Raw genomic sequence first — 9,305 nt, 5'->3', positions numbered from 1 at the left:
CAGCTCGTTATAGAGGCGTCCGAAACCACATCGCATATCGAATGTGAGCACATTTGGTGAACGGGACGCGAGAGTCACGAACAATGGATGCCTAATTCAGTCGTCATTGTTGAGAAGGAAATGCCGCTATCGAGAAGTCCCGCTTAGTGACCGACAACCACTATAAATAATCAATCCATTCACGACTGTGTGTGAATAGTGAGTCATACCGTATCAAGCTGGGCATTTCACAATTATCCGAGTTATCCGAATTATTCAATTATTTGAATTAATCCAATCAAGTTGTATATTTTGATGATGATACAATGAAGCTGTTTCATCCCAATCATAAACTTATTACCAAGTAACTGATAGATCTGATGACATGGAGAGGAGCTAGAGAGAAAATCAATTCATATAATAATTGATGAGAGGTCATCATTTTTTTGTTGGATACAACTTTAGAAACTTAAAACGTGAAAACGTAGTTTCTTGTAAAACGTAAGCGGCTTTCAGTAATATGACAGAGTATCATGTATTAACACTCTTCAGATGAGTTATTGCAGTAAATTATCAAGTTATAGGGATATTATTGAGTATAGTAAATAATTGTTGGTACATATAAATCATAATGTATCACATTTTTAAGCTCTCCCATATGGAGTACGATATTAACTAAAAAGTTCTACAACTCTAGCCAGAAATACATAAGAAGTGGAAGGCAGAAGGTGAAGAAAATCTGAAGTAGATGAAGTCGAAAATGAATGAATGGGAATTGGAAATTATTGGAGGAATTGAAAACAAGAGTACTTCAGGAAGATTCTACTGAATATTAAATATTCAGCACCAAATATTTAATATTCAGTAGAATCTTCCTGAAATACTATTGTTTTATAGTCAAATTTTGACTATATTTTCATTTGAGTTTAAACTTTAAAGTAGGAATTACAAGTCAATGATGGAGATCCATGACTGGCAGACTTTCATCACTATTGAATACTTTAATATGAAGCATTGTTGGAATCATATAAGGAATGCTGACACTTGAAAGCGAATCTCATCAACACTGAACTATAGTGAAACTTATCCTTAACTGTCCCATTCGTTGAATGGGAAGTTTTGATTTATCTACAATAAATATGCTATCAATATCAAGTCAATCTTGCTATAAGAAGGAATAGTGCTTTGAATGGAAGAATACATGAGTGGAATTAGAAAAGTCAATAGTTGAGAACAAGTTACCTATTTTGACAATAGTTCACAAGTGGGAGGGATGCACTTAATCAGGGAAAACTAGAGGTTTGAAAATGAAGATTATGTAACCAAATAAATGGAATATCAATAATGGAAGAGCAAGCAATAGTTTTCTAGTGAAAGAGAGTGGAATTGATGAGGATGGGTTAAAAGCTAGTCGATAGAGGAGTGGAAGATGGAAAATTGGTGGTAGAAGAGGGCAACGGGGGTAGAAAAATGAGAAAAGCAATACTAGTAGACGTGTCGGCTACCAAATAGAATCTTTTTCGGCCAAAAGGCTGGACTTAGGACCAACAGCTGGTCGGCTCCTTATGAGATTCCCAACTTATCCAATAAAGTAGGGAAGTATAAATCCAGGCTCCTTCTCATCCTTGGGGATCTTTGGGATCTCCTTGAGATTTTCATTCGAGATACGATTGGATGACCCTCCCGGGCTGGATTGGCTATTCAGGCGTTAAAATGTGAACTCCAAGTAACGTTTCCGATATCTTTTATGCGAGTCGACGCCCTGAATATATTTTGGAAACGAATGTAGTCTCCACTGAGTCTATGATCCCGTCCTTGCTATTTTATTATCAATATCGATGATCCTTACATCTTATTTGGGAAATTTATGTTATCAGTTCTCTGAATGATAGACCTTGACCGTACCGGCATCTACAGAGACCAATTCAATAGTTACAAGATGCAAATTCATATTATTTCATACTTCAAATGAATTATTCAGTTCACAGTTGAAATGATTCTTCAGGTGTGAGAATATCAAACGCTCTTCACGTATCTTATCACACCTGGTTCTATTCTTAGCTACCTTTCAGTATAATTATTAATTATACTCGAATGAGTTGTATGTGAAAATATGAAAATATCGTATCCAATCATTACTGAGATACATTTTGAGAAAGTAAAGTAACTCACAAGGATAAGGAAGCTGAAACATGCCTCACAATAGTTTTATTTGTGCAGCTAGTGTGCAAAGTGACAGTTTGCTGCACCGTTTACGTACGAGCCGTAGGCGAGGGCGGAATGGTTTCTTGAGTGCAGCAGAGGAACTTGGCGCACGTATTTCACATTGCATTTTTCCTACAGTTGCCATTGAATATGAAAAGTTGTTGATTATGGGTAAAATTATAGCTGAAATCCATCAAATGTTTGTCTGTATAATTTTGTTATTAATAACAACTTTAATTCATTTTATAATCCAATTGAAAATTAATAATCAATAATTTATTCAAATTAAAAATTAAATTAATCCAATTAATCTGGAAATTTGAATAATTTTGAGTAAATCTTAATTTCTAAATAATTCTTCAGCTAATCAATTTATGAATGAAAAAAATATTATTTGAAATAATGAATAATATTCAAAATGTATAATTTAATGAGTTCACATTTTTATTTATTTGAAAAAAAATAGATACAACAAACTCGCATTCAAAATACACGTCAACAATGTCAACAGCTGATTGGGATGGCTGCAAGATAATAAGCAAAGTATTAAGAGTACACAAAGTAATACTTTGCGCACTAGAGCGGAAAAGTGATTCTTTGCGGCCTGGAATCGGTGCAAAAATGCTCACTTTCCAAGGTACCTGTAAGAAAAATCTATTTTATACAAGACTAGCAGGTAACCCGTGCTCTGCAAGGGTTTAATTGGATACTCAAAAAATAAAAAATTGTCCTACTGAAATCTTGAAGAATTTAAAATACACCTATAAACATCCTCGATAAATTAAGAATCAATATTAAATATATGCAAAATTTCAAGTTGAGACGTGATGATGCGTCATTCGTGAATTTCCTTTCCCGTACGTGTATAAGCCAATTTTTTCCTTTATCATATTGATAATTAACTCAAGGAACCTACCACAGTAAATCAAAAACCTGAAAATAATTACTCGATCCTCTCTCAACAATGAATGGGGGATCTTCTACCAATTGGTTTCCACAATCTTGTATTGAAGGATTGATAGTATATTGAAAAAGGAACAATTACTGTCGATTTAGCAATTTACCGTCTCTTATTAGCAATAGCTTGGAGGTCTTTTATTTGTTGTAAGCAATCTTCTATTGAAAGAAGCAGTTAAACAGCTTTTGTTGACTATTATTTATGTTACATTATACAGCATATCTATATATAAAAAGGATATAGATGGATACATATATCTATACTGACGTTATACACTGATGTTATATTTTTATTCTTTACAGTTCTTGTACCCAAAGGTAAGAGGTTGATCCGGAGAATACTGCACCTTTATCTATATCTATACTATGAAGGTATAGTTCAGACTGGAAGTAGAGGGAGTTTTTTTCATTGTTATCGGTCGATGTTTTATGGTCTTATTCTCAACAAAGGACGTCGGCGAATATTGGTCGAAGAAGAATGAAAAGCGAGAGTAAAGATGGATGATAAAGAGGGGGAAATGAAATTGGTGGGTGCAAAAAGAAGCCGTCCGGCTGTTAAAACTCACGTGAACCTCCTCTATGGTTAGATTCACTTAAAACTGTCTGTATTGGTTGGTCTGTATGGGGGTAGCTGACAGTATAAAGTGGATGTCACTATAATACCGGATGACTGATGAAATGAAAGATTTAAGATAAGAGATAAAAGTGTGGGGCGTAGAGCATCTGGTCAGTTACCTGTGCAAGGTGGGTGATTCAAGATGGGGTGGCCCCCTTTTTGGAGTGCCTCAGGGCTCTGTGAAAAGGTTGACACAACCTTAAGGGTGTAATTGTCGTCCGGGGGGCGAAGAACGCTTGAATGGCTGAAGCTGCATTTTTCTTTCCGGTTTGGCTTCACGCTTTCAAATTAATTAAGGCGAAACGTTGAGACCCCTCAAGAAGGCGGAGCTGCAAACTTTGGCGGGAGACGGGAGTCCTCCATTAGTGATGGAAGTTAGGGTCGGAATTTGGAGACTTGGCTGTTGAATGTTGGATGTATTGTGGATGAATTCTTAATGGGATTGAAGTGTCGTTGTTGAGTTGAGAGTCAAGAGTGATTTGGGGTTAAGCGACTAGAAGTTTTATCCAGAGCTGCTACTGTTGTTAATCTTGGGATTGATTTGAATGATTCAGTAAATCAGTACAGCATAGTTGTCTTATCAGGGCTGGATTTGAGGAACAGGCAGAGTGGGCTAGGTAGTTGCCTAGGGCTCCGCGGCACATGCAAGGAAAAATGTAACAAAATAAATTGATTTCTCAAGATAGATCTTACACTGAAAATAAGATTATATCCTTCAGATATCGGATATGCTAAGTAAAATTGCAAGGTGAAATTCACACCTTCTCCTTCCACTGCTTCTGAAGTTCTAATAGTAGACTAACCAATTTTTTCTCAGAAAATGATCTTGGAAAATTATTTAAAAATAATATTTCTTGATTCTTGATAGTCTCAATTTTTTTATTTTTCAACTTCTTCAACGATTTTTTCTTTCTCCTCACTTTCAAAAAATATCCGCCTAATGTGGGGAAAATTCTTTAAAAAATAATATTCCTTGATTCTCGATAGTCTCAATAATAATATCTCAATTTTTTTCTTCTTCTACTGTACTTCTGCAACTATTTTTTCTTTCTCCTCACTTTCAAAAAATATCCGCCCAATGTGGGGAAAATTCTTTAAAAATAATACTCCTTGATTCTTGATAGTCTCAATTACTTATCTCAATCAATTTTTTTCTCCTTCAACTATTTTTCTTTCTCCTCCACTTTCAAAAAATATCCGCCCAACGTGGGGCTCGAACCCACGACCCTGAGATTAAGAGTCTCATGCTCTACCGACTGAGCTAGCCGGGCTTGATGATGACCAATAGTAGGCGCTCTAGTAGGATCATAATAATGAGATAAATAACAATCGTTTGTCAATGAAATTAGGTTGGGCCTATTGATCAACAATGATGTGTTATGAGATAACGAATTTGCATTTTCCATTCATTAATAAAACAATCAGAATGCTCTTAGGCATTTTTATCCAAATAGATTATATTTTCACAAAAATTTAAAATTTTCAGACATTGAAAATTTTTAAATACTGTCTTCTTCTTTTTATTCTTCTTCCTCTTCTTTTTCTTCTTCTCCCTCTTCTCTTGCTTCCTCTTCTTCTTCTCAAGACGAGTTCCAAACTACAGACACCTCTTTACTCCTCATATACTAGTAGTTCTGTGAACAGTAGACCTCGCGCTCAATAGGTTACATTGACCTGTTGTTATGTTTTTCATAGTAATATTAATTACTATTAATTACTATTAAATATTTCAAGTAATAAATAATTTGTCAATTTAAAATGTCTAGAAAAAATCCTAAATAAACATAGAGCTTTCTGTCTTATCGTACCGTGACGTGTCATCCAGGAATGTGAGTGTGAGCGAAGTTATCAGGTCTGGCTGCAACTGTCTACAACGTTGATAGAAAGATTCATTTTCAAGATGTTCGATGCTTTTGAACGAATAGTATTATAGTCCTCTAAACAGCTGATTTATAGTGAATAATTCTATAGTCTGATTTTTACTCTAATATTGACGTATGAAGGAGGCTCCTTTCTCCTTTAATATTATCCTTGAAATGCAAAATTTCAAAAAACCTTGTATATACGTCGACGCGCAATTTAAAAAGGAACATACCTGTCAAATTTCATGAAAATCTATTACCGCGTTTTGCTGTAAATGCGCAACATAAAATAAACATTAAGAGAAATGCCAAACCGTCGACTTGAATCTTAGACCTCACTTCGCTCGGTCAATTAAGTAATGCTAAAAAAATATCCACTCTCTCCTTATTGATCTACAATGGGCCTATGTATAGTAATATTTATGTGATCCTCAACTTAGTCAAAAAATAGCATTATTATTTTGCTTGAAGATATATTCAGATAAGGTGGCTGTGTATTTACTTCTTGCTTATACTGAGGGTCATCATTATATTATTTGGAAATTTGAGAAAAATTCTGGCTACACAGTTAAATGTGTAAGTATAATACGTTTTTTAGTGGAATAATATAATATGATTCAATCGCTCGTGATCTGTAAATTTATCAATTCCAATATAAAGTTTATTTCAAGTTCAACCCATTCATTATCAACTTTTTTCCAAGAAAAGAATGTGAATTTGATACCTTCATACATTTGTCACACGTGAACAAACATGAAATATTGTACGATGATAATTCATGACTAATTTGGTATAAGATAACTTGATTTGTTCAGAAATAGATAATATTATATTATGAGAAATAATTTTTTTCACTCAAGTATTATCTAATCATGATGACCTCAACACTCTTGTAATGATGTAAATTCTATTTCTGAGCATCTAATCGCATGGTAATTCAATTTACGAATAACTTTATTCGTAGTAAAGTTACAGTTTACAGTTAAAGTATAAGTTTGGAAAAGTTGATAGTCTGATAGTTAGACATATTCTTGGGCCCAGGAGAGACATGGTAGAAAACAACAGACCTCGTACCGAAAAATATGTAATATGGGGAACATTGAGAGGTTTGTATTGTAGTTTTTTTATGCATTTCTTTCAGGTTGTTGAACTGATCAAAATAGGACTAAATTTTTCCAATATGAACTCACTTGAACCTTGTTCTTGATAATTGAATAATTCATTCATGCACAAAGTAAGAACCTAAATTTTGTGTTGCCAAAAAAGATTTGCTAACTTGCTTCTTATCCATCCAAATTATTGTAGACTTCTAGCATTTCCATAGTACTGGCTTGAATTTCGTAATGAAATTAATGCAAACGTATTTGAACCGTGTGACCCCACGACGTTTTAACCTGAAATTATTAGGCCGGGCGCTCCACGTGTTTTCTTGCAAATCAGAAAATTTGAGTGGAAGAGCGGCAGTTCTAATCGAGTCGTCACCGCGAGAAGAACTGATGTAGTCGCAGAACAAGTCTCGATCTCTAATTTAGGCTTCGGCCTAATTAGATGAAAAATCTCCTTATTATTTTATTTTGTATAAATCAAAAGCATGTAGTCTGAAATATAGTACCGTAGTTGAAATGTAAGCGTGAGTGAGAATGCCGATTTATTTGTTAAATTTTCAATTCATTGGTGAGTGCCAAAATTATTTTATTAAGCTCAAAAAGATTGACCAGATAAATTGACCGAGCAAGCAAATTCTTGACTAAATATCAATCAAGAATAATTGCTATAAAGTAGTAAATTGAGAAATATTATTTCAAATTAAATTTTTCAATGTTGTAATATTGAAACAAGTAATTGAATAAATAACCGGATTGATTACAGTGAATATTATAATTCGATGTAACAGAATTTCAAAGATTACCGATAATTGTATAATTCAACTATTAAATTAATACCAGTAGCATTTCTACAAAATCTTTTATTTTACGTTCCTGGCTCGTGATAAGTTAGTAGAGTAAGATTGGGATAACTGATGGGCTTTTTTGCTCGAAATCCCCTCCTTCCTCTCCCCCCTCGTCCATCCCTCCTCCCCTTCCCCCCGCCTGTAGGGTGGGGGGTGTTCTAAAAATAGATTTCCCCTTCCCCTTGCCCAGTGGTGGTGAGGGGGATGAAAAGAGAGAGATATATATCTTTCTCTCTCTCTCTTTCTAAAAATAGATTTCCCCTTCCCCCTGCCCAGTGGTGGTGAGGGGGGTGAAAAGAGATATCTCTCTCTCTCTCTCTCCCCTTCCCCTTCCCCAGGTGAGGGAAAAAAAAATTCCCTTTTAGGAGGAAAAATTCCCTCTCTATACTGTCAGATTAAAGTGAATCCATATTTCTACATCTAATGCTATACTGACAGATTGAGGTGAATGCTAGATGAGGGAAAAAAATCTCTTTGAGAAATTCCCTTGGTGACAGATTAAAGTGAATTCATATTCCTACATCTAATGCTATACTGACAGATTGAAGTGAATCCATATTGCTATACTGACAGATTGAAGTGAATTGAGAAATTCTCTCCCAGTATAGATGAGGGGGAAAAATTCCCTTGCTGACAGATTAAAGTGAATCCATATTACTCTATACTAGCAAATCCAGAGTGAGGTCAATGACTCTCTCTCTCTACATCTAATTGAATTGAGAAATTCTCTCGCATCTAATGCTATAAATCTCTACAATGATCTAAGTTCTTTTACATTTTTTATCTGCAATATCGTACAAGCATTTCCAAAGTTCATCGGAATTTTTAACAACAGATAATGACGAATCATTTGTACAATCATAATGTAGATGTCCGCTGTCTAGAATATTGAGCAGTTCGAAAATCTCAGATAAAATCGAAAAGTGTACATTTTCTGTTTTTGTTAACGGTAAATCAACATCTTGACATCCTGTTGAAAATTTAATATTCTTCGCAATTGAATCAAATTCATTAAATGAAATTGACATCAAGAGACGAGTTAATTTTTTGAATTTTGAAAAACCATAACACTGCATCTCGCAGATGTTTGACGTGTCTCGAATGAGGGGGAAAGATATATCTCTCTTTCTAAATTGATGAGATGCACGTGTTATAGGGGCTCGTGTCTGTATAAAAAAGATCACCCCACATGTGTTGTCTGGTCTAGCTCTAAGCAGCAACTAAACTAAAAAACGTGAATGGGATATTGGAATGAAAAATCATTTGAAGGCAGAAAACATTTATTTACACATTTCGACACAACTATTCATAATTTCATCTTCAATTCTAATTAGCTTATCTATACACAAATCATGAGGACGATAATAACATAGATAGTCTCTTATATCATTTAAATTAACCGTGCTTAGAAAAATGTCTTTCAATTGCTTTGCCAAACTATAATTTTCAGGAGTTGATTTCCTAATTGCACTTTCACACTCATTGTACCAATCAATACAGTTTTTTAACCTCACTTCCAATTCGTTGTCAGCAGCCAATCACTTTCTCGGATCCATGTTGTTGAGCGAATGAAGAAAACTAAGTATATGCAGGAACTATTATAGAGTAATTAAGTGGTCTTTCTTCATTAATTGACGATAGACAACATGTACGCGCTTTATGCAGTCTCAATGCATGCAGGCAATAAACACATTGTAGATCCTTTCCGTTGTAGAAGAATCCATAACGAGCAAAG

General features: G+C 34.6%; 1 non-coding gene across 1 annotated transcript; it reads right to left on the bottom strand.

Annotated features, from left to right (window-relative positions):
- Window positions 1-4,955: 4,955 nt before the first annotated feature.
- Window positions 4,956-5,028, bottom strand: Trnak-cuu. Its single transcript has one exon. It is a non-coding gene; the product is annotated as a tRNA-Lys (tRNA).
- Between the last annotated feature and the right edge of the window lie 4,277 nt (window positions 5,029-9,305).

Source organism: Nilaparvata lugens, chromosome 10 (genome assembly GCF_014356525.2).
Source record: "Nilaparvata lugens isolate BPH chromosome 10, ASM1435652v1, whole genome shotgun sequence".
Classification (NCBI taxonomy): domain Eukaryota; kingdom Metazoa; phylum Arthropoda; class Insecta; order Hemiptera; family Delphacidae; genus Nilaparvata; species Nilaparvata lugens.
Note: the sequence above shows the minus strand (reverse complement) of the source record. Positions and strands in the feature narration are given on the sequence as shown.